Source organism: Ixodes scapularis, unplaced genomic scaffold (assembly GCF_016920785.2).
Source record: "Ixodes scapularis isolate PalLabHiFi unplaced genomic scaffold, ASM1692078v2 PGA_scaffold4__175_contigs__length_147842914, whole genome shotgun sequence".
Taxonomy (NCBI): domain Eukaryota; kingdom Metazoa; phylum Arthropoda; class Arachnida; order Ixodida; family Ixodidae; genus Ixodes; species Ixodes scapularis.
Window position 1 is genome coordinate 69762071 of NW_024609879.1, and position 20762 is coordinate 69782832.

Sequence of the window (20762 nt, forward strand, 5' to 3'; positions counted from 1 at the left end):
TCCTACCCTCCTCGTCGGTGGCTTCTTGCGTCGTTGGCACTCGCGGCACGATCGGACGTAGAGGTGGACACTCTTCGGGTGCTTCGGCAGTAGTATTTTTCTCGAATCCGTGCAAGAGTTCTGCAGTAGCCCGGGGGCCCAGTTGTCGGGTCGTCGGGGCAGGCTTGGAAGATATTTTCTCGAACTCTTGTAGAGATTACCAGGAGCCGCGTCAAGTTACTACCCTCGAAGTTCTCTGCGTAGAGCATACCTGGCCGCATGGCGGATGCTGGAAGGACACGTGAGAAGGCTCGGGGAATTATACCCCCTCGCCCCTCCAATTGGTCGATCAACGCGCGCAGTTCAGGATTGTCCTGTTGGAGCGCTGCCATACCGTTAACGCTCACTGCACCGAGAAAGCTATCGTCGTCGCCGTTGCCGCCTTCGGCGCAGCCGGTAGCAGACTCGACCGGTGCTCTGGACAGGTAGTCCGTATCGCTGTGCTTTCGGCCTGATTCGTAGACCATGGTCACGTCGTACTCTTGCAGCCGTAGGCTCCATTGAGCAAGGCTTTCCGATGGGTCCTTCAGGCTCGCTGACCAGCATAGCGAGTGGAGCTCGGTGACCACTGGAAAAGGGCTCCCGTATAAGTAAGGGCTGAATTTTTCGATCGCACAGGCGAGGCAAGACATTCCTTCTCGGTCTTCGTGTAATTTCGTTCCGCGTTCAACAACGTCCGACTAGCGCAGGGGATCACGCGCTCTGTGTCCTCTTGTCGTTGGACCAGTACCGCTCCGAGTCCTGTATTGCTGGCGTCCATTTAAATTTCTCTTTCAGTTGACTAGTCGAAGTGGCAGAGAATGTGTGGCTACTGCAGTCGTCGCTCCAGCTCGTCGAATAATTCTTCATCTTCTCCCCATTCGAAGTTCACATTGTCTTTTGTGAGGTGCGTGAGCGGCACAAAAAGCGTGACGAAATCCCGAAAGAACTACCTGTAGTACGTGCAAATCCCCAGGAATCCTCGGACGGCCTTCTTGTCGGCGGGCGTTGGAAATGCCGCTACGGCGCGAGTCTTCTCAGGGTCAGGGCGAACACCTTCGTTGCTCACAACGTGGCCTAGGAACTTCTGTTCGCACTAGACGAACCGGAACTTCGTCAGCTTGAGGATGAGTCCGGCGGTCCTGACGACTTCCAGTACGGCACGAAGGCGTCGCAAGTGCTGGTGGAAGTTGGCCGAGAATACCACGACGTCGTCAAGATAAATGATACAGCTCTTCCACATGAGGCCCGCGTACAGTGTCCATGATACGCTGTAAAGTGGCTGGCGCCGTGCACAGTCCGAAGGGCATCACCTTGAACTCGTGCAGTCCATCGGGCTAGAAGAAGGCAGTTTTCTCTCGGTCCCTTTCGTCGACGTCGATCTGTCAGTAGCCACTCATCGGGTCCATCGACGAGAAGTATCGGGAGTGGCGGAACCGGTCCAGTGTGTCGTCGACGCGGAAACCAGATACACGTCGTTGAGCCGCCGGTAGGCTACGTAGAATCGAAGCGTTCTGTCCTTTTTCACCAGTAGGACTCGAGATGCCCACGGGCTGCTTGAAGACTGAATGGTGTCGCCGTTGAGCATCTCCTGTACTTCTTAATGAATGGCCTCTCTTTCTCTTGGGGAGACCCGGCAGGTTCGCGTGGGCTGCAATGACTCGGACGGCGGCTGGCGTCGTTTTGGATACCTCCGAAGGTAGGGCGGGCTTTCGCAGCATCATCCTGTTCTCAGCTAGGTCGATCACGGCATTGTGCTCACACAAGAAGTCCATGCCAAGAATGACGTCTCTCTCAGAGTCCTGACGGACGCCGAACTTGATTAGACAGGTTTTCCGTGAATTTCGACGCAAGCAGTGCATCTTCCAACAGGCGTGATGAGGTGTGCTCCGGCGGTTCGTATTTCAGGTTCGTCCCATGGCGTCGTCACTTTCCTTAGGCGTCGAAAGAGTGTCCCTCTAAATACGGAGTAGTCCGCAACGGTGTCCACGAGTGCCGACGCGTCGTGGCCTTCATTAACAACGTTGAGGTTATTGGGCACCGTTGCGAAATTGTCACTTCGATGCATGGTGTCGGTCGAGTGGGAGGTTTCCGGAGTTTTTGGAGGCTCTTTACGTCGTCGGTCGATAGCAATTTCACATTCGGGGGTTGCCGCGCTTAGTTTTCCCGGTGAGGCTGGGGAGACATGCTTTGGCGACGGGACCTATGAAGAGGCGATGGAGGGCGTCGCGGTGAAGGCTATTGATATGCTCGGCGGGGCGACAGCTCAGGAGATGTCGAGCTGCGAAGGAAGTCCGTGATGTCCTGAGTTCGCTCCCCAAGTCGTGGTCGAAGGTTATTGGGCGCAAACCCTCGCAGTCCCAGCTGGCGGTAGTGGCAAACGTTGATAAACGTGGTCGGCTTCCGCGCAAAGGAAATAAAGCGGGCGTTGCTCGACTGTTCTCTAGACGTCCGTCCTCCCAGGTGCAGGTTGCTCAGGGCGAGCGTACTAAGGACGTTCGTCTTGGCGTCGGGAGTACTCCAGCGATGGATCAACACGTTGGAGAAGCGCCCCGTGGTGTTGAGCGACGGGAGGCTGCAGACGACGAGCCACGGTGGCGTATGTCAGGCCGGTGCTTTCTGTGCAGCGTCGACCGAAACTTCTGGCTGGAGTGCACGTTGGAGATCTTTGCGGACAGTGCCGACGATGGAGAGATATGCTGGAGGAACAGCGGTAGGCAGCAGCTCTCGGAGCTCCTTTCGAACGACTTCCCGGATGATGTCGCGAAGGTTGTCGCCTTTAGTGCTGCGCTCTGCGTGCGGCAGTGGGAGGGTTGAGGCGTCGTCGTGTCGTTAGTAGTAGCGAGCTCGGGCCGCCAGTGCTCGCTCAATGTCGCTTGCCTCGGTGACAAGTCTACCAACCGTCGTCGGGGGGTTACGGACGAGGCCACCGAAGATGTCGTCCACTACGCCACGCATGAGGACTTCATGCTTTTTTCCTTCTGTGGCCTGGGGGTCGGGGAGGGAATTCAGGTGCAAGATATCTTTCACGAAGCTAGAGACGGTCTCATTCGGGCCTTGGGTTCTCGACCGAAGCAGGTCTTCGGTTTTCTCTCGTCGATGTTTATTTCAAAACGTCCGTCGGAGACCCGCTTTGAGCAGTTCCCATGAGGTGATCGTCATCTTGTGGTTTTCCTACCAGTGTCGCTCCGTTCTCTCAAGTGAAAATATAAACTTTCTGTAGACACGCGTCCGGCGTCCATCTATTCTGGCGTGCCACATGCTCGTAGTGTTGGATCCAGTCCTCGACGTCTTCGTTAATCTCGCCGTGGAAGGGCGTTGGTGTACGAAGAGCGACGGGGAAGTACACGACTGGGGTGCGGCAGGCGTCTAAGATGATTTGTTGCACATCGTTGGCTTCTTCGACCGGTGGGACTTTTACGGAAGCAGCCAAACTTCCGGGGGCGAACCTTGAACACTGCAGCTTCCTCGTGTCTCGGTAGTTTCCACGGAAGGTCTTCTGAGCCGGGGACTGGGCTTGCGCTGCGAGGCCTCGGAGGGGTACGTTTCATGGGCTTCAGTAGAACGCACCTCCACCGGAAATCTAACGAATGACACATGATGAGGCAGGCGAAAACGCGAAGAACTAAATATCTAACTAGGGCGAACTCGTGCGAGAAACAAAAAGGAAGAACACTCGTCGAGAAACAGCAGCGAGCGTCGGCCGGCAGCCGCAGGCGGCGGTACGTCGGGGTGACTAAATCCCTCGATAAGAGTTTCTTACAAGTAGCGACATCCATTGAAGTGCCGACTAGGTGACAGTGCAGGTTTTAGGAAGCGAATGGCGGGCGCCGCACAGCAGAGGTTTGAGCTGAATGCCGCCATTTGGTTCCAGCGGAATATGCTTTGTGACTTGTATCGGCTGTCGCTACTTATAAATGAAGTATCAAGGGACCTTATACTCCGTTTCAAACATAGCGTGCAACGTAGTCAAAGCTAGCGCGCCGGTTTGCACAGCCGACCGCGACTACGTTCGCTCCACAAAATAGAGCGGCCCCTGAAAAAAAAAAAAAAGTCGAAAAGTGTACATCTTTGTAGCTAGTAACTAATAGTGGCGTTATGATTTCGAGGGAACACCGATTCTTTTTCAATAAAAAGGAAAAGATAATGTAAACTACTCCAAATTATTTTCCGTTTTCGTTCGTGCGGCACTCGCACTCGCTTCGGGTTTTCGGGTTGTGCGGCTGCCCCTGCCTCGCCGGTTTCGTGAAGATGGCTTTCTTTTCCTGCTCGGATATTTTCGAAGATTCGTTGTGTGAAGATCTCGCAAAAGTGCAAGCAGGTGATCGCCAACGTGTACGCGAGTTCAAGAACGTGTTTCCCGGAGACGTCGGTCCGTGAGGTCCTGGAGACGGTCAGTAACGACACCGGAGTGTCTGGCAAGGTGGCGTCCCCGAAGCGAAGACCTCGCAACGTGAAAGTTCCGAGCACGCGGACAGTGTTGTGAACTGCCACCTGTTATTTCTGGTGTTGAAATCGGCCTTATGGCTTCAAAGTCAAACAAGCCTCAAGAAGGAACTGTGTCGGTGATGAATCGTGACAACGGCTCCGTCTGCTTGCGGGACCTTACAGCAGGCGGTGCCCGTGATTGCATTCCGAAGCGTCTGGGTTCTTCTGCCTGCGGGACCGTAACCTTGATCGGCTCCGTCTGCCTGAGGCACGGTCGGCTAAGTAAACGACGCACATGCCCGTGCCTGTATTCCGAGGCCCCTGCTTTCCTCGAAAAGGAAACAACACTCGATCCTGATCTCGAGTGCCGTGTGTTGTGAACGCGTCTATTGTGAATCACTCCCGCTTCATGGGGGCGCCGGCACCAGAGCACCGAGATACTGCCGTCTGGATGACTTCTTCCATACACCGGCGAGTATTCTGACTCTGAAGGAAACTTCCATGAAGTCACATCACGTGAGGGAATGCCAAGCCGTCTGAACAATGGCAGTGCGGTCCCCTAATCACAATATTCGTTATATAAAGGACCGTCCACCACACTTTCAAGGTACTCTATGATTTTCACGCTACCATGTAAATAAACGGCTTTAAATAGAGACGCCCTGGATCTCGACCGTTCTTCCGTTTTGACGAGGCCGGCGCAAGTTCGAGCGGAACACCAGCCCCTAGTCTACCTTCTTATAAATAAAACTCAACAAGAAAAGAGGAATTGAAATATGCACTTCCGCAATACGCACAATCTTGTACAAAAAATCGCTCGTAAAAAAAAAAATAAAAAAAAACTTGGCGCCCTAAGTGGATTCGAACCACCGCCACCGAGATGTCGGCATCGCCGGCATCGCCAGAGCAGCGCCTTGTACCGCTCGTCCACGAAATCTCGCGGAGTAACACAATTTTGTTTGTTTTTTCATGCGCACTACTTCAGTAGCTTTCCCAGCGTTGCACGCAATGTTTGAAACGGAGTATAGGCGCAACAACCGGCTATCGTGAGAAAGAAATAGTGAATGAATTGGCAATATGGCGCTCGGCTATTTATCTACTACGGTCGTCATCTCCATAATTCGGCCTAGAACGTTCGTGAAAGAGCTAGGGCGTGGGTGACTAAGCAAGGCCATTTTGGCCTCATTATCGTTTACGCTCGGGGTAAGAATGTACAATGTACTTAACTGTTAAATATACCGCGGGAGTGGTGGCCGGAGAAACTGTATGCGTCATCTACCGGCTCACTCTGGCAGATTATGCCGTTCTTGTTTTCTGGAGTTACACTCCCAGCTCCGAAACAATCATCGATGCGTGACTCGGCGATAAAACCAATCGCTCTTTGTTTATGTTTTTCTTTTGTTGTTTTAAGAAGGTGGCCTTTATCAGAGAAACTGCAGAATCACCGTGATATCGTAACCCCACATGGTAAATTCGTAGATGCGACTAGAGTAGCAAAAACAAGAACACAAACAAGTAAAAATTTAAAGCGTGGGTGATAAAGAAACGAAGATCTTATGCGATAATTCTATCGGGGAGAGGCGACAATCGCAAGAGCCGCCTTAAAAGGCGGGAACACATTTGCGAAAAAACGAACCAAAAATCGGAGAGAAATCGGAGGCTGCGAAAATCGTAGCTTGCGAATTTCGGAAGACGAGCCACATGAGGTGGAATGCGCGGCGCGGAAATCGCAATGCACTGCGGTTTTCGTGCTCCGACCTCAGGAGGCTGTGCGGTAATCTGGCGAACTGGCGTCCCATATTTCGCGCCTCTTAAAAACGTCAGCTATTAAAACCTCGTTGAATGCCACGCGAGCCTTTGTACCACCACCCTTTGATAAAGAGAGAAGGGGTTTTCTACGAAGGTTGAGACGAGAACGCAGGGACGGCATATGATGTTGCCTGCGCTGCTTCCGAAGCTGCGCGAGCCGCCATGTTGCGAGCCGATCGTATCTTTTCGTTCCGTCCCGTTCCGGGCTTTCGCTCACCGAGCTCCTCCGCCCCGAATTCGGAGGCGCCGTGCGAAAATATCTGGCGCTGCAGATCTTTCGAACCGCTCCCGATTTTCGGAAAAGGGGAGGAGCCTAGCTGCCGTGCCATTTCCGTGTGCGGTTTTCGCACGAAATTCGGCTTTTTTTCGCAAATGTGTTTCCGGCTTCATTCTCTGCCGCATCATTGGTTTAATCGCAAGACAGCTCTGATATCTGTTTCAGGTACCGCTCCCTCATTTCGGCCGCTGCTAAATAAGTAACTAATTACGTTACTCACTACTCATTCCCAAAAATATTAACGCGTTGCTTTACCTCCAAAGTAATAAGTTACTTTTCTCGTTTCTTTGACAATCACAAACACAACAGCTTTTTTCCGGTTTACTATTGTCTTTTCAGTAGTCCTTGCGCTTCAGCAGTAGCAAGTTTTTATCAGTTATGTTTCTCTGCTTCCTTGAGAATACGTCTGCAGCAAAGGTGATGAGTCGTTCTACTGATGCTCTCGAAGGAACGGCTTGCTGTACTTCAGAAAGAGTTGGTAATACTGTGATTCACCTTTCTCTCTTGTTTTCACTGCTTCTAAATTTTCAAGTTAACAATCGGTTATAATCGTTCCCGTGTATGCAACCTCCGGGTTTAAATTTGGTCTGTGCACGATTCTAGAAGGTTCAACCTTCTAGAGGGGTGAAGGACATTCCCAGCTGTAGAGTTCGACTCGCGTGTTAAACGATAAACGTTGCTACACTGTCAAACCGTTTAGCTATTTCTTTAGTTGCCCGTCGGCCTTTCTCCTAATGAACGCATACTCAGGTTAGAATTAAAACAGGGCTGTACAAACCGCGTTGTATACATTACTCCTAAAAAAAAAACGATGTACAGTTACCCGTTACTTCACCTCAGAAGTAACTAAGAATGCTACGATTAAATGGTTAAAAGACCCGAAAAAACATGACGAAAAAAGACACACGTGCGACACAGACAGGCGCCAACTTCCAGTTGATTTATTGAAACTCAAATCATCGTCAAACTCGATCCCAGCCCTATTGAAACCGGCCAATATGAACTTGGCTTATTGGAAATATTGTATTCCAATGAAGTTGATGGAAACGAATAAAAACCTATTGTTATCTGATTAACGGCCAATACGCACGATGGGAATTCTACAGGCGCTGTCATGCTTCTACGGACGCTCCAACGGGGAATGCAACATCACTAGCCACCTGGCCCCCACGCCCACGATGACGCTCAGTAAACCCGTGCCGGACGCCAGTCATCTTCACGCGCTGAAGCCCACCACGGTCATCGCAGCGCTTGGATCGATTTCCGCTTCCGCGGTTACGTCACCTGTGAGACACCTACAAAGGGAGCTGCCACAACATTTCATCTTCAGTGGGCACGGCGATTGTCGAGCAAGCATGTCGCCTAACTTCTGCTGGCTCTTCCTACAGGCGCTGTCATGCTTCTACGGACGCTCCAACGGGGAATGCAACATCACTAGCCACCTGGCCCCCACGCCCACGATGACGCTCAGTAAACCCGTGCCGGACGCCAGTCATCTTCACGCGCTGAAGCCCACCACGGTCATCGCAGCGCTTGGATCGATTTCCGCTTCCGCGGTTACGTCACCTGTGAGACACCTACAAAGGGAGCTGCCACAACATTTCATCTTCAGTGGGCACGGCGATTGTCGAGCAAGCATGTCGCCTAACTTCTGCTGGCTCTTCCTACAGGTTGGTTATTCATTCAGATCGTTTAGAAGTGATGATATTACGATTGTAGTTGTGCCGTGCCCACGGACTTTGTGTCACATTGCGCATGACTGTTTGTTAGTATGTACGCTTCTTTTGTGTGGGGATGTGGAGTCAAACCCGGGGCCTACAACTGAAGAAATGTTTCAGACAATCATTGATGGCCAAATCGCGATTAAAAGTGAAATATCTGAGCTCAGGGCTCGACACGATCGTAATGACAAAAAAATTGAAGACCTAACGTCTAAATGCACGGGAATCGAGAGAACTCTGAGCGATCTACAAATAAAGACTATGCAGATTGATTCCCTAAAGCAAACTGTAACTACTCTTGAGCAAATTATATTGAAACAAAATGCAAAAATTACTGATCTGGAAGACAGAAGTCGCCGTTCAAACCTTGTAATCCATGGCATCCCCGAAACTCCCAATGAAACCGACGACCAATTAAAAAGAACAGTACTCGTTGAACTTTTTCAAGATAAACTGGGCGTTGCGTGTTCGTCCGTGGCGCGTGCTCACAGGCTTGGTAAACATGGCTCCAAAAGACCGATTATTTTATACTTTCAGGATTACAATGAAAAAACGGAAATCCTTCGTAATGCTAAAAAACTTAAAGGCTCGAAAGTGTTTATAAACAATGATTACTCGCAGGCTACACTCATGAAAAGAAAAATGCTGTGGGAGAGTGCCAGAAACGATAAAGATAAAGGCGCCCGTGTTTATCTATTTAATGATAAGCTTCACGTGAATGACGATGTATTTGTATGGGACGAAAACAAAAATACACGCGCGAGTATTTCAACCCAGATGAAAACCACCCGTTCTGACTGACTTGTACCTAATCGTAAACAGTTTCGACTTTTGAACTTAAATGCACAAAGTGTCGGCAACAAATCACACGCACTTGAATCTATCCTTCTTACGCATGACCCGCATGTTTGTGTTATAACCGAAACCTGGCTTACTGATTACATTAGTGACGGAGAGGTATTTCCGGATCAGTACAATGTATTTCGCAGGGATCGTGATGGAAGGGGTGGCGGACTGGCTGTTTTACTTAAACCAGGCATTGAAGCGGTCCTGGAAACCCAAATAGAAAATCATGAAAGCTTGTTTCTACGCCTTAACTGTTGGGGCAACACTGTTATCCTTGGAACTGTTTATCGACCCCCCTCTGCTACTCCTGACTACTTGTGCAGGTTATTTGACCACTTGTTTAAATTTAGCAGCCATAAAATAATCCTGGCTGGTGACTTTAATACCCCGTCCGTTGACTGGCCGAATATGTGTGGTTCTTCTTCTGCAACTGAAATTATTTTTGATATGATGTTTGCCTTTGATCTGACGCAGTTAGTTCAGGTTCCAACCAGAGTACATGGTACAAGTCACTCAATTCTTGATCTTGTTTTCGTAAACAATTCGCTTAGTGATTGCACCATATCTGTTGAACAGGGTATATCTGATCACTATTTGGTCCTCTTGACTTGTTTACTTGAGCGCTTTTCACCTACAAAAAGAGTTATATATTCGCCTTTCAAAGACTACTCGCGAGCTGACGATACTAGCATACTCGATTATCTTGACATAAATCTTGATAATTTCACTGATACAAATGTTGATACCCTTTGGCTAAAATTTAAAAACTTATGTGAATACTGCCTTGACAAATTTGTACCTACAAAATACAAGCGTATTAATCGTAATAATCCGTGGATTACCAGAAAAATCATACAACTCAAACGCAGGATAAAACGAGCGAAGAAATCAAGGCCAGTTAACTGTGATGTCACCAATCAGCAGAGCGATCTTCGTAGCCTAATTGCAGTGGCTAGAAACAACTACTTCTCCGGTACGCTTCTAAACTATCTTAAACATGACCCCCAAAAGTTTTGGCGCTACTTGACTGAAACAAATAAGCCTGTTGAGCAAATCGTGGTGAATGACACTGTCTCAACTGATCCTGGTGTTAAGCGTGCCATTTCAATGAGTATTTTCAGTCGGTTTTTTCCGATATCCGTAACCATGATTATGTGATTTCCACCACATCAAACTATCACTCTGAGTTCATAACTTATTACGGCATAGTTTCTTCGCTGTTGTCACTGAAAACGAAAACAAGTGCTGGTCCCGATAAGATTCCAAACACGTTTTTACGACGGTACGCTGAGTCCCTAGCCCATTATCTTCTCATTATTTTTCGTGCATCATACTCAAACAGCTCGCTGCCAGATGATTGGCGAACTGCCATAGTGGTACCTGTGCACAAAAAAGGGGATCGCCTGGCAGTTGAGAACTACCGTCCAATTTCCTTGACTTCTTCTTCGTGTAAATTAATAGAGCATATCATCTGCAGTCAAATCAATGAACTGCTGGACAGTCGTAATTTTCTAACAGAATTTCAACATGGCTTTCGCAAAGGCTTGTCAACTACGACCCAACTCGTCACTACCATCCATGAGTTTGCGCAAATCCTCGATAGGGGAGGTCAAGCCGATGTGCTTTTCCTGGACTTCAGCAAAGCTTTCGATAAGGTGCCTCATGAACAACTGCTTTTTAAACTTGAACAGCTTGGTCTTCCACATGGTTTTGTTAACTGGATTGCTGCATACTTGTCACATCGCACACAGTCTGTTTCCGTCGGAGGTTGCATCTCTCCAGTTCTGCCTGTAACGTCAGGGGTCCCCCAAGGGAGCGTTTTAGGTCCTTTTTTGTTCTTGGTGTACATAAATGATATTGTTTCAATCATTGACGCAGGTGTCCATATACGTCTTTTTGCCGACGATTGCATTATTTTTAAAGAAATAACTTCGAGCTCGGATCAGTTATTGCTAGATCATAGTTTGCATTCCGTTGTATCATGGTGCGATACGTGGAAAATGAAGCTTAACTCTGCTAAATCAACACTTTTACGTATTACAAAAAAAAAGCAACCCTTTGAATACATTTATAATATCGCGGACACCCCGGTTACTGTGGAGCGAGAATGTAAATATCTTGGTTTAATTATATCGGACACACTTTCTTGGTCTCCTCATATAAAACATATCTGTACTTCGGCATCCAGGAAGTTGGGTTTCATTAAAAGAAAGTTGAACGACGCTCCGATTCAGGTTAAGCTACATGCGTATTATTCATTAGTCAGATCCAAGTTGGAGTATGCAAATATCGTTTGGGATCCATTCACTCAGAAAGATATCCAGAAGTTGGAGATGGTGCAACGTCGAGCGGTTCGGTTTATTTACGGAAAGTATAGAAGGCTGGATTCACCATCTCAACTTATGCAGGCTAACGGAATACAGACTCTTCAGGCCAGAAGGAAACTAGCGCGGTTGAAATTCTTGTTTCATCTTCAGCAAGGACAGACTCGCATAGACCCATTGCAATATATTTCCCCTTTAGCGTCAAGAGCTACGCGGCACAGACATCAGTTTTCACTAACACCCATTTTTGCGCGTACTAATATGTTTAAGTTTAGCTTTTTCCCTCGCACTATTAGCGACTGGAACGGTTTACCTCTCGAACTATTTATCGACACCAACTTTGTAGAAGGTCTCGAGCGTCTTGATAACTAACATGTTTTGCTTTGTACATTGCTGCACCTTCATCTTCTTCGCATGCACATTAGGATTGTATAAACCCTCATACTACATCTGGATAGGTCATTTTGTATTAGTGCATGATGGAATTACATACTGCTTGATGCTTGCTTTTCCCCCTCCCCCCTTTTTTTTTTTTAAATAATATATCCTGTATATTTGCTAGTTAGTTGTAAACCTTTTAATGTCGTGTTATTTGCTTTCGTTTTATGTGTGAATGTATATGTTGTTTCCCACACCTACTTGGGCCTTCGATGGCTTGTAGTATCCTCTAAATAAAATAAAAATAAATATCGGAGCGCAATATCCCGATATAGTCTGCGGTTATTGGTATACAACACAATATTGGAGCACACTATAACTTGAAATTAATGGTATACAACACGATATGGGAGCACAATATCTCGATAGAACTTGCGGTTTTTGGTACACAACACCATATCGGAGCACAATACCCCGATATAATGCGTGGTTATTCGAATAGAATACGACGTCACGTGCATATTGGTGACCGACATTGACACACTGTACGGGCACACGATATATAAATATCGGTAGTCAATCACGGGCCCAAAGGAGAATACAATATTATATCGCGTGCATATATCTCAGAACGGATACCAAGTTACCAACATGAATTACATCGGCATATACCGCGGAGTGAGAGGAAACGTAACACGATATTGAGCGTCCGTGGAGCAACATGTGGATATCGGTATGCCCACATATACGACATCGCGTGAATGATATCGTAAAACAGCACGAGTTACCACAGGGCAATACGCGAGAGAAAGATATTGGGCGTGGATACACACGGAGCTCAAACGTTCTGCGTTGCGAACACTTCAACATTGATCGACAGTGCAAGTATGTACGGCTGTTAGGACGGCACACAGTAACCACAGCCTTGCGCGCTTGAAATGCTAGACAACCACCAAACTATTCAGAATAACTAGCTGGAACACCCACGACGTACTTTTTAACGAGAAAGCCCATTAACGGCGTGCTTATAGGAGTGAACGTTTTCCAACAAATGTTTATTGCAGTTGTTGTAATGCAACAAAAGTTGATCGCCAAACGATAAACCAAACATACCGGAATACAATTCGGTGTTGCAACACAACATCGAAATACAGCAAGAAACTATCGGTGTTGGGACACAATATCGAATACAATATCAATACGAATTTACCGACGGTGGGATATACAACATCGAACACGATATACAATTCGAGGTTACCGGTGTTGGGACCCAAATCGAATGCGATAAGTGACAATGTCGGTTCGCAAGATAAAATATAGGGATAAATAGGTTTGACAAGTGACGTGCATGTAATTGCTTCTTACGCGCACATTTATCGATATTGACCCACCTTTCTGGGTAATCCTACGTGGTACACAGAATACACGACAACATGCGAGCATATTTCACCCACCACTCTTCGTCCCCTGTTTCGCGAGATTCAAACACTGTATAAAAAACGACGTGAAAAATACGTCCATTTGCGACATGGAACGATACGTTACAGGCTTGTTTTTTTAGAAGATCAGTTTCCATCCTCAACCAGCACGCACGCCAGCTCGCGTTCTGGAGGCAGTTCGAAGCACTGTTTATCATACACAGTTTGCCCACTGTAGAATAAGCTTGCGGTAATCGCAAACCACGTGATCGAGGGCCTTGTGTGAATAAAAGTACATTGTAGAACTAAACTCATTTAATATTATTTACACAATATAAATTATATTGATAACCAAATAATTCAAAAAGAGCTAAAGTTCCTCAAGCAATTATTTAAACTCGTAAAAGCTCCCTCTCACCACGGATGGGGTAACTAACCACATTTTATGTTTCATTTTGATTGTTTTGCTTTTCAAGATGGCGGCCCCCATGGCATTTTGTTTACCGGCTTCTCGCGTCCGCTTGCTTGCGTTTTCGCTTTATTGTGACGTGCGCACCACTGGACGACAATTACAGGTAATTTATGTACACAAGAGTTATTTCAAGCAGGCAAATGTTTATTTTCGCTCTACATAGTACAATTTATACGAAAACGTTACAAACAGCACATGCAATGATAAGGTTTCTGACGGGTAAGCGAACAGACCCGGTAGTACAAACAATTTGAATGTTAGCCTTCAAGCTATGTGCATAAAAAATGACAAACCTAAGATCGATAAACATAGTCTAAACAGGTAGAGGTAAAGTCGCGGTAAAGGTATAGTCAGTTACAGGTTAAGAAGGTAGCGGCAAATGCCCCTCAAAGGGAATCAGATATCCCTCCGCCACCTCCGCATCCAATAGCGTCCCACCGTTTCCGTGACGTCGCGGCCAACGCGCGAGGAGGGTCTTGCCCTTCTGTACATATTAGCTTTATCTTTCGACTTCGACTTAGCATTGTGGAAGCCACGAGAGGGAGATTAGAGTCCTCCCCCACCGACGGAAACAAATACGACTTTCCGGGATTAGCTTCCCCCCCGATGGATTCAAAGGCTGCTTTCAGGGGCTCGGTTCCCCCTCCGATGAACACAAAGGTCGCTTTCTTAAAAAGTGGGATCGGAGACAAGTGGGAATTTGTGGAAGCGGAACAAGGAGCGTTTCCAGTGAACTCTTCTTTCGACTGCGGAGAGATTTGAAACAGGCGCATCACACATGTGGGAGGAGCTTCTCCTACCTCCTTGACTTGTAACCGACTATAGTTCAAAACAGCTATTCATAAACCATGCAAAAATAAACTGCACACACGTGACATTGTTTTACATAATGAGTGCAATTACAAACCAGTTGCTTTAACAGTAACTACAGGCTAATGTGGTTAAGAATGAAGCAGTGTCTGGAGGTGCATTTGACCTGCCCGACCTTCCCCCCCCCCCCCCCCCCCCAAAAAGATGAATGTTCAATATAGCTGGGGGGCTATGTTCGACAAATGTCACGTTTTTCCTAAAAAGAAACGGAAGTGACAATATTGCGTCCGAGTGGTTAGAGGCTCAAATGATGAAAGTTCCCTCTTTCGTCATTTGAGCCCCTAACCAATCAGACGCGATATTGTCACTTCCGTTTCTTGTTAGCAGAAACTCTACATTTGTCCAACATAGCCCCCTGGTCAGTTTTCTATGAGATATGTTGGATCTAGTCAGTCAATTTCTTCAGCACAGTGTTTAGATGTTAGGATCGTTGACAGCGCGCCTTTACAACCCTTCGTCTCCATATCTGCCCAACGGGGCTACTGGCCATTCGATAGAAATATCACCTATCATCGACAAGCCGTAATCATCTAGAATGCCACTTTCTAACTGCAGCATCACCATCCAACATTGTCGTCCATGGAAGCAACCCCCTGGCTGAGCATTCTTCTCTCGTCACCCTCTCCAAAAACCTCATCTAATCCCATTATTGCTGAATACTGGTGATGTACGGCCGCCTGCAATATGAAGGTGAACACCTTACCTGGACTCCTGCCTGTTTTATGGCTCTCTAAACCTATATTAACTCTCAAAATCTCAAATTGTACGTGGCTTGGGGTCTAAACTTTGCGTTTTACCCCTCTTCTAGAACAGAGCTTGTTTCAAAACTTGTAAGAGCGTCAAAAACAAGAAGAGGGCTGTTCACTTTCATAATGCTCACGGGTGTACCTTCAAACTCCGGCTCACGTCCCATCTGCCCTTGTTGTTCCCAGTCTGTGTTCGACAATGTTGCCATTCTCCAATGCGACGTTAGTGATTTGTGGTTCCACCAAAAATGTGAAGATGTATCTCTCACTTTGTATAGACGCCTCTTCTCGTTATCAACTGAATGGCTCTGTGCGGCGTGCCAGCTCCCACCCGTAACCGATGACCGCTTTCCATCCCCTAAGCAGCACGGAGCCCCTGCGTACCCCACCATCATCGCCAGCCCTACCAAGTAGTTCTCCAACCCACCTCCGGCGAGCGAAAACATCGGCAGCGTTCACCGTTCGCACAACAACTCCGCGTTTGGCATTGTCTTCGTGAGGAAAGTGCGCGATTGGAGTCTACAGACTCCAATCACATTTGGTTTTCCAACGCTTGTTTCTAAAGACAACCTTCCTGACTTTAAAGCACTGAAGTAATCTTTCCCAAGTACAATATTCGCTGTGTGCGAGACATGGCTGGACGCCTCTCTTCGGTGGCTGATTAATGAACACTTAATCAATCTCGCACAATTCTCTTTATTCCAGCAAGACCGTCCCAGGCGCATTTGACCTTGGGAGGAAGGCGTCCGTTCTCGCCTTGCAAAAACATTTGCCCTGCCAGCGTCTCGACAACCTCACCCGCTGTGTATAGAAGCCATCTTTGTCGAGGTATTTGCCAAAGATGGAAAGCTTCTTCCGGTGTCTACCTATCGCCAACCCTCCCTCCGTGAACAATCATACACCCTCCTCCAAGACAGCCTAGAGCGCGTCGACCCCAGCAAGTTCTCTCTACTGTTCATCTGATCCACTCGATGACATGCTGTTAGGCGTAATGGACACTGCTGGCCTCAACCAACTTCATGACGCCCCATTCTACAGTTCTCAAAACAGCAACGCTACATTCCTCGGTTTCGTCCGCACCAATAATCCCATCTTATCATACCACAGCACAGTGAAATCCAGCCTACCAGGCAGTGATCGCAGTGCTCTCCCCACCAATATCCATTCCTCAGCTCCTAAGCGACGTCAACAAGCCAAGAAGTTCCAACAGCTCTAAAAAACTAACTACCCTCATCTCAATCAGCTCATTCACCTCGCTCCCTGGTTCATCGTGTCTGAACTCCCATCGGTTGACGAGGCCAACGACCTCTTGCTCAACATATCAGCAATTCAACACAAATGTGTTCACCCTAAGGATCAGCAGGAGGCACGACAGCCTTCCATTGGTGACAAAGGAGATTGCAGTCTTAATTACACGTAAACACTGGCTATTCAAAAAAGCGTCTCTAAATCCCACTCATCTCAACCAAGCCCACCAGGCACGTACTGAAGTCAAACATAGCATCCACATCTCCCATAACGATAACCTACAGCAACTAGGAGCAAAAGCAACCTGCCAGCCCAAACTCTTGGGCATGTTTCACCATAAAAAAATGTTCCATGCACCGGTCTTCACACATAACGGCAGGTTCTATTCTAATCTTGACAACATAGCAGAGCTCTTCTCTTACCACTTTTCTCAGGCTGCAGCATTACTCAACCCTAGCGCACCTAACCTTTGTCCCACCCAGCCCAAAACTGTTCCACTCGAGGCCACAGCAACAACCACACTCTCTTCCACAGCCATTCTTCGAAGTGGAACTTATGAAGCCCTCGCCTGTGTCAACGCCTCTCAACACACTGGACCAGACAGCCTCCATCCTGCATTGCTTAAATCCTGTGCTTGCCGTATCTCCCCCGTCCTCACTCGCCTCTTCAACGATTTTTTCTCCCACAGCTCTGTTCCTAAATCCTGGAAAGTTGCGTCAGTAACGCCTCTCAAAAATGAACACGGTGCCCCCTCAAGTCTGACATCCACTCGTAAAGACCAATCTCCATAACCTCCATCGTTTGCCAAACAATGGAGAGAGTTATTAACAAGCGACTCTTAGCCCACCTTGAGCTGTCGCACTTCCTTAGCCCCCACAAATACGGTTTCCGCCCCGGCAGGAGCTGCGAATCGGCCCTTGCAGCTTTCACCCATGCACTTAGCACCAGCCTCAACAACTGAACTCTGTGCAAAATCGTCCAGTTAGACTTCAGAAAGGCTTTTAACAGAGCAGACTACAGCTTGCTACTATTGAAACTCCAACGAATGAGAATCTCCGGTATAAGGAATTAAAAATTTACTTTTTCACATCACTACCTTATTCTTCAAGGGCTCTTTTCGTGGCTTTACACAAACTAGAAACACTACTAACAGGTATGGTGTTCACTGAGCTAAGTTATGTGTGCCAATGCGTGTGAAAGGGGCTTTGAGAAAACTAATTGAAGAAAACTTTGTCCGAGCTCAAGAGAAAAAGTCTTGTTCTTGACCATTGGCCAATACAACATAATGGCAGCAACAGGTTATTGTTGTTTTCTTCAGGTGACTTCAGAACGAGGTCTACTGGCGTCGCAACCAGCAGTGGTTGTCGTGCTGAAGGGAACAGCTCCAGTATACAGGAGCTTGAAGTTCCAATTGCCGGAATTGCTCCACAGCTTGCGTGCCAAATGCTGAGATTACTCGTACACTTGATCTAAGTCGTCCTCACGGTTTGCAATCTAGTTCGCAGCTTGCAACTGCATAAGGTTTTCCTTCTCAAGTGTGTCATAGATGCCCGAAATTACTATGCGTCAGCGGTATCCCAGAAACTCCCTTTCAGACTTATGACTTGACAGGGGTTTTCAAGACAGCTTTCCCTAAGACAGATTGTGATGAGGAAGGGAGCCCTCCCAGCCACTGTTTTTTCCCAGATATGCAGAACTACCGCTACAGCACTTACCCAACCATTTACGCATTTGTCATATGACGAGTTGCAGTTTATTGCCAGGTGGTCACTTCTGGCTGCGACATTCATAATTGCATAAGAGATCATACAATAGATGCCAGAACCCTCATGAGGAATGTTATGCCGCAATGTCAATTTTGGTGGCCACATTACAGCTATAATTTGTTTCAGCCTAATTTTACAAAGAAAAAACACTGCCGCCGTTTGGAGCTTATCAGAGCAACGAAGCAAGTTTTGTGAGAGCTCTCCGTAGGAAGAGTATACTCCCACAATATGTTGTCCCATCCCTCAGCCAAATGTTCCGGTTGTCTGGTTGGTGCCGTAGCTCTGGTAACGCCCTGTAAGCTGCAGAAGAATAAGTCAATCTAGTTCCAGTAACAGTTCACCTCACGTACGAATATGACCAGAAAATGCTCATGCCACCCAAGGATGAGCGTCGACAAATTTCCCAGCGTACGGTCTCCGATTTTCTTCTTGTGGCCCAGATGATGAGCTGCCTCTTAAGCTTTCTAACTTTATCCCCATCCCTATTTAAAATTCCATCAAGATACGTAATTTGGGACACTGACTGCCAGTCAGCAGCCTTGATGAAACGTGATGGACCATCAGACGTCATCTGATGGTCCATCAGATGACATCTGACTGCCACTGCCAAGGGATTTTCATCAACAAGGGCAGGGTGATTTCAGATAAGATCGACCAAAGGATGGCTAGTCGACATTTTCAAATCAACTGATGTTTTTATATGTTATTGTCTAGTGTCTGGTATGAACGAATCCAAACTTAGTTTTGACTAAAAAAAATACTTGGGGACAGGAAAAATCGTAAGGCATGAGGTGGTGGACAGTTGCATTAACGCACACTGATGGAGGGGGCCCGTTTGAGAGTGAATAACTAAAGCGATAACATTAGGAGAACTCTAATACGTTTTACGCGCAAACTATGGGTATAGCTTGCTTGTAATATAAAGTAATCATATTTATTTAAAATTTATTTATTTTTCTAAAAATTGACAAACATGCCTGCTCGAACGACAAACGGCGAAATTTGGAGGTCTGTATCTCATGAAATAATTTAATCATTATGATATAATTTGCAGATATTATTCTACTAATATATAGCTAATATTTAAAAAATAACTAAGGTATATGTGTGATACAATAGTTAGGATATATTTAGTCAAACATGGAAAAAAATCAAACAAAGAAAAATTCCGATGCGAATAAAAAAAAAACACCACCCTCGATTTTTTTTTAAATTTAGTTAACCTGTTATACTCTATTTCGGCATTCATTTCCATTAAAAACATGTTGCATCATATAATTGAGAAAGAAGATACAACTCCCCAAAGTAGGGTCCTTTTTCAAAGCCTACACTTAGCAGTGTCTTATACAAGAACTGACTCTGAGTTCCAGTTTCATGAAACCAACACACATCTTTTATATATTTTTATTCAGATGAGGCCAATGATAACTAAAGAAATCGTTCACACACTTAAATTAAGGAGAAACTACTGTGTACAAAGAGGTATCATATTACGGACTAGTAATCCGAGAAAAGATCATGCAGCCATCGGCCACTAGGAACTTTGTTTACTTTATTCTCCTGCGACACTATATGCTATTCCCTCTTCCGCTCTACCTTCATCTCTCTCTCTCTCTCTCTCTCATATATATCCCTGATATATATCCAGAACAAAAACATGTTCAAGCATTCCCTTTCTGCGTGGTAGTGTTCTGTGGCTAGCAAAAATCATTTCCTCGCTAAGCTAACGATTATGGCAAAATAGTTGCCGGAAACCCCAGACGACACTCGTCGCTAGTTCTGGCAAAACGGCCGATACAATCTTTTTTTCGCATTTCCCCGCTCGCTGTCAAGGACAAGGGGGTTCGCTTCAACCAGCAAAACATGGCCGCCGACGCCTATTTACTGAGCAGTCATGCCTGTCGCCATCTCACTCGCTGGCGTCACGGGCGATAATATCAGGCACAAAGGGGCACACCAACCGGCAGCATTATCCCCAAATACTCGAGCCTCGCGTAAATACATAGAGTGTAAACGCTGTCGCCATGTTATCGTAGTAAGACCACCCCCCCCCCCTCCCCCAACGGGGGACTGCAGTACGCGACGGCGTACTAACACAACGGTGACGATATCGACATCGCGGGCTCCGAATTTTCCCATAGTTCTACTCCACGGGCATTTCTCGAAACGCTTGATATTGTGTACGCCCGCCTGGAAGGATTTCAGGCGCGTAGTTAAGATAAGGCGGTTCTCCGCGGCAAAAGAAAGCAATTTCACAAAAGCTTAAAAGCGGCGGCGACGCGTGTGCGGTGAACGCTTGTAGTTTTGGTGTAGACAGGGTGTGTGTGTTCTCGTTGTTGACACCAGCCGGCGATAAGGCACTGCTGGCGGCAGCTCAGTACAGCAAGGGCTAATCCGAGTGACCATCAACGTAACCCCACCGCCAACCCCTCGCGAACCGG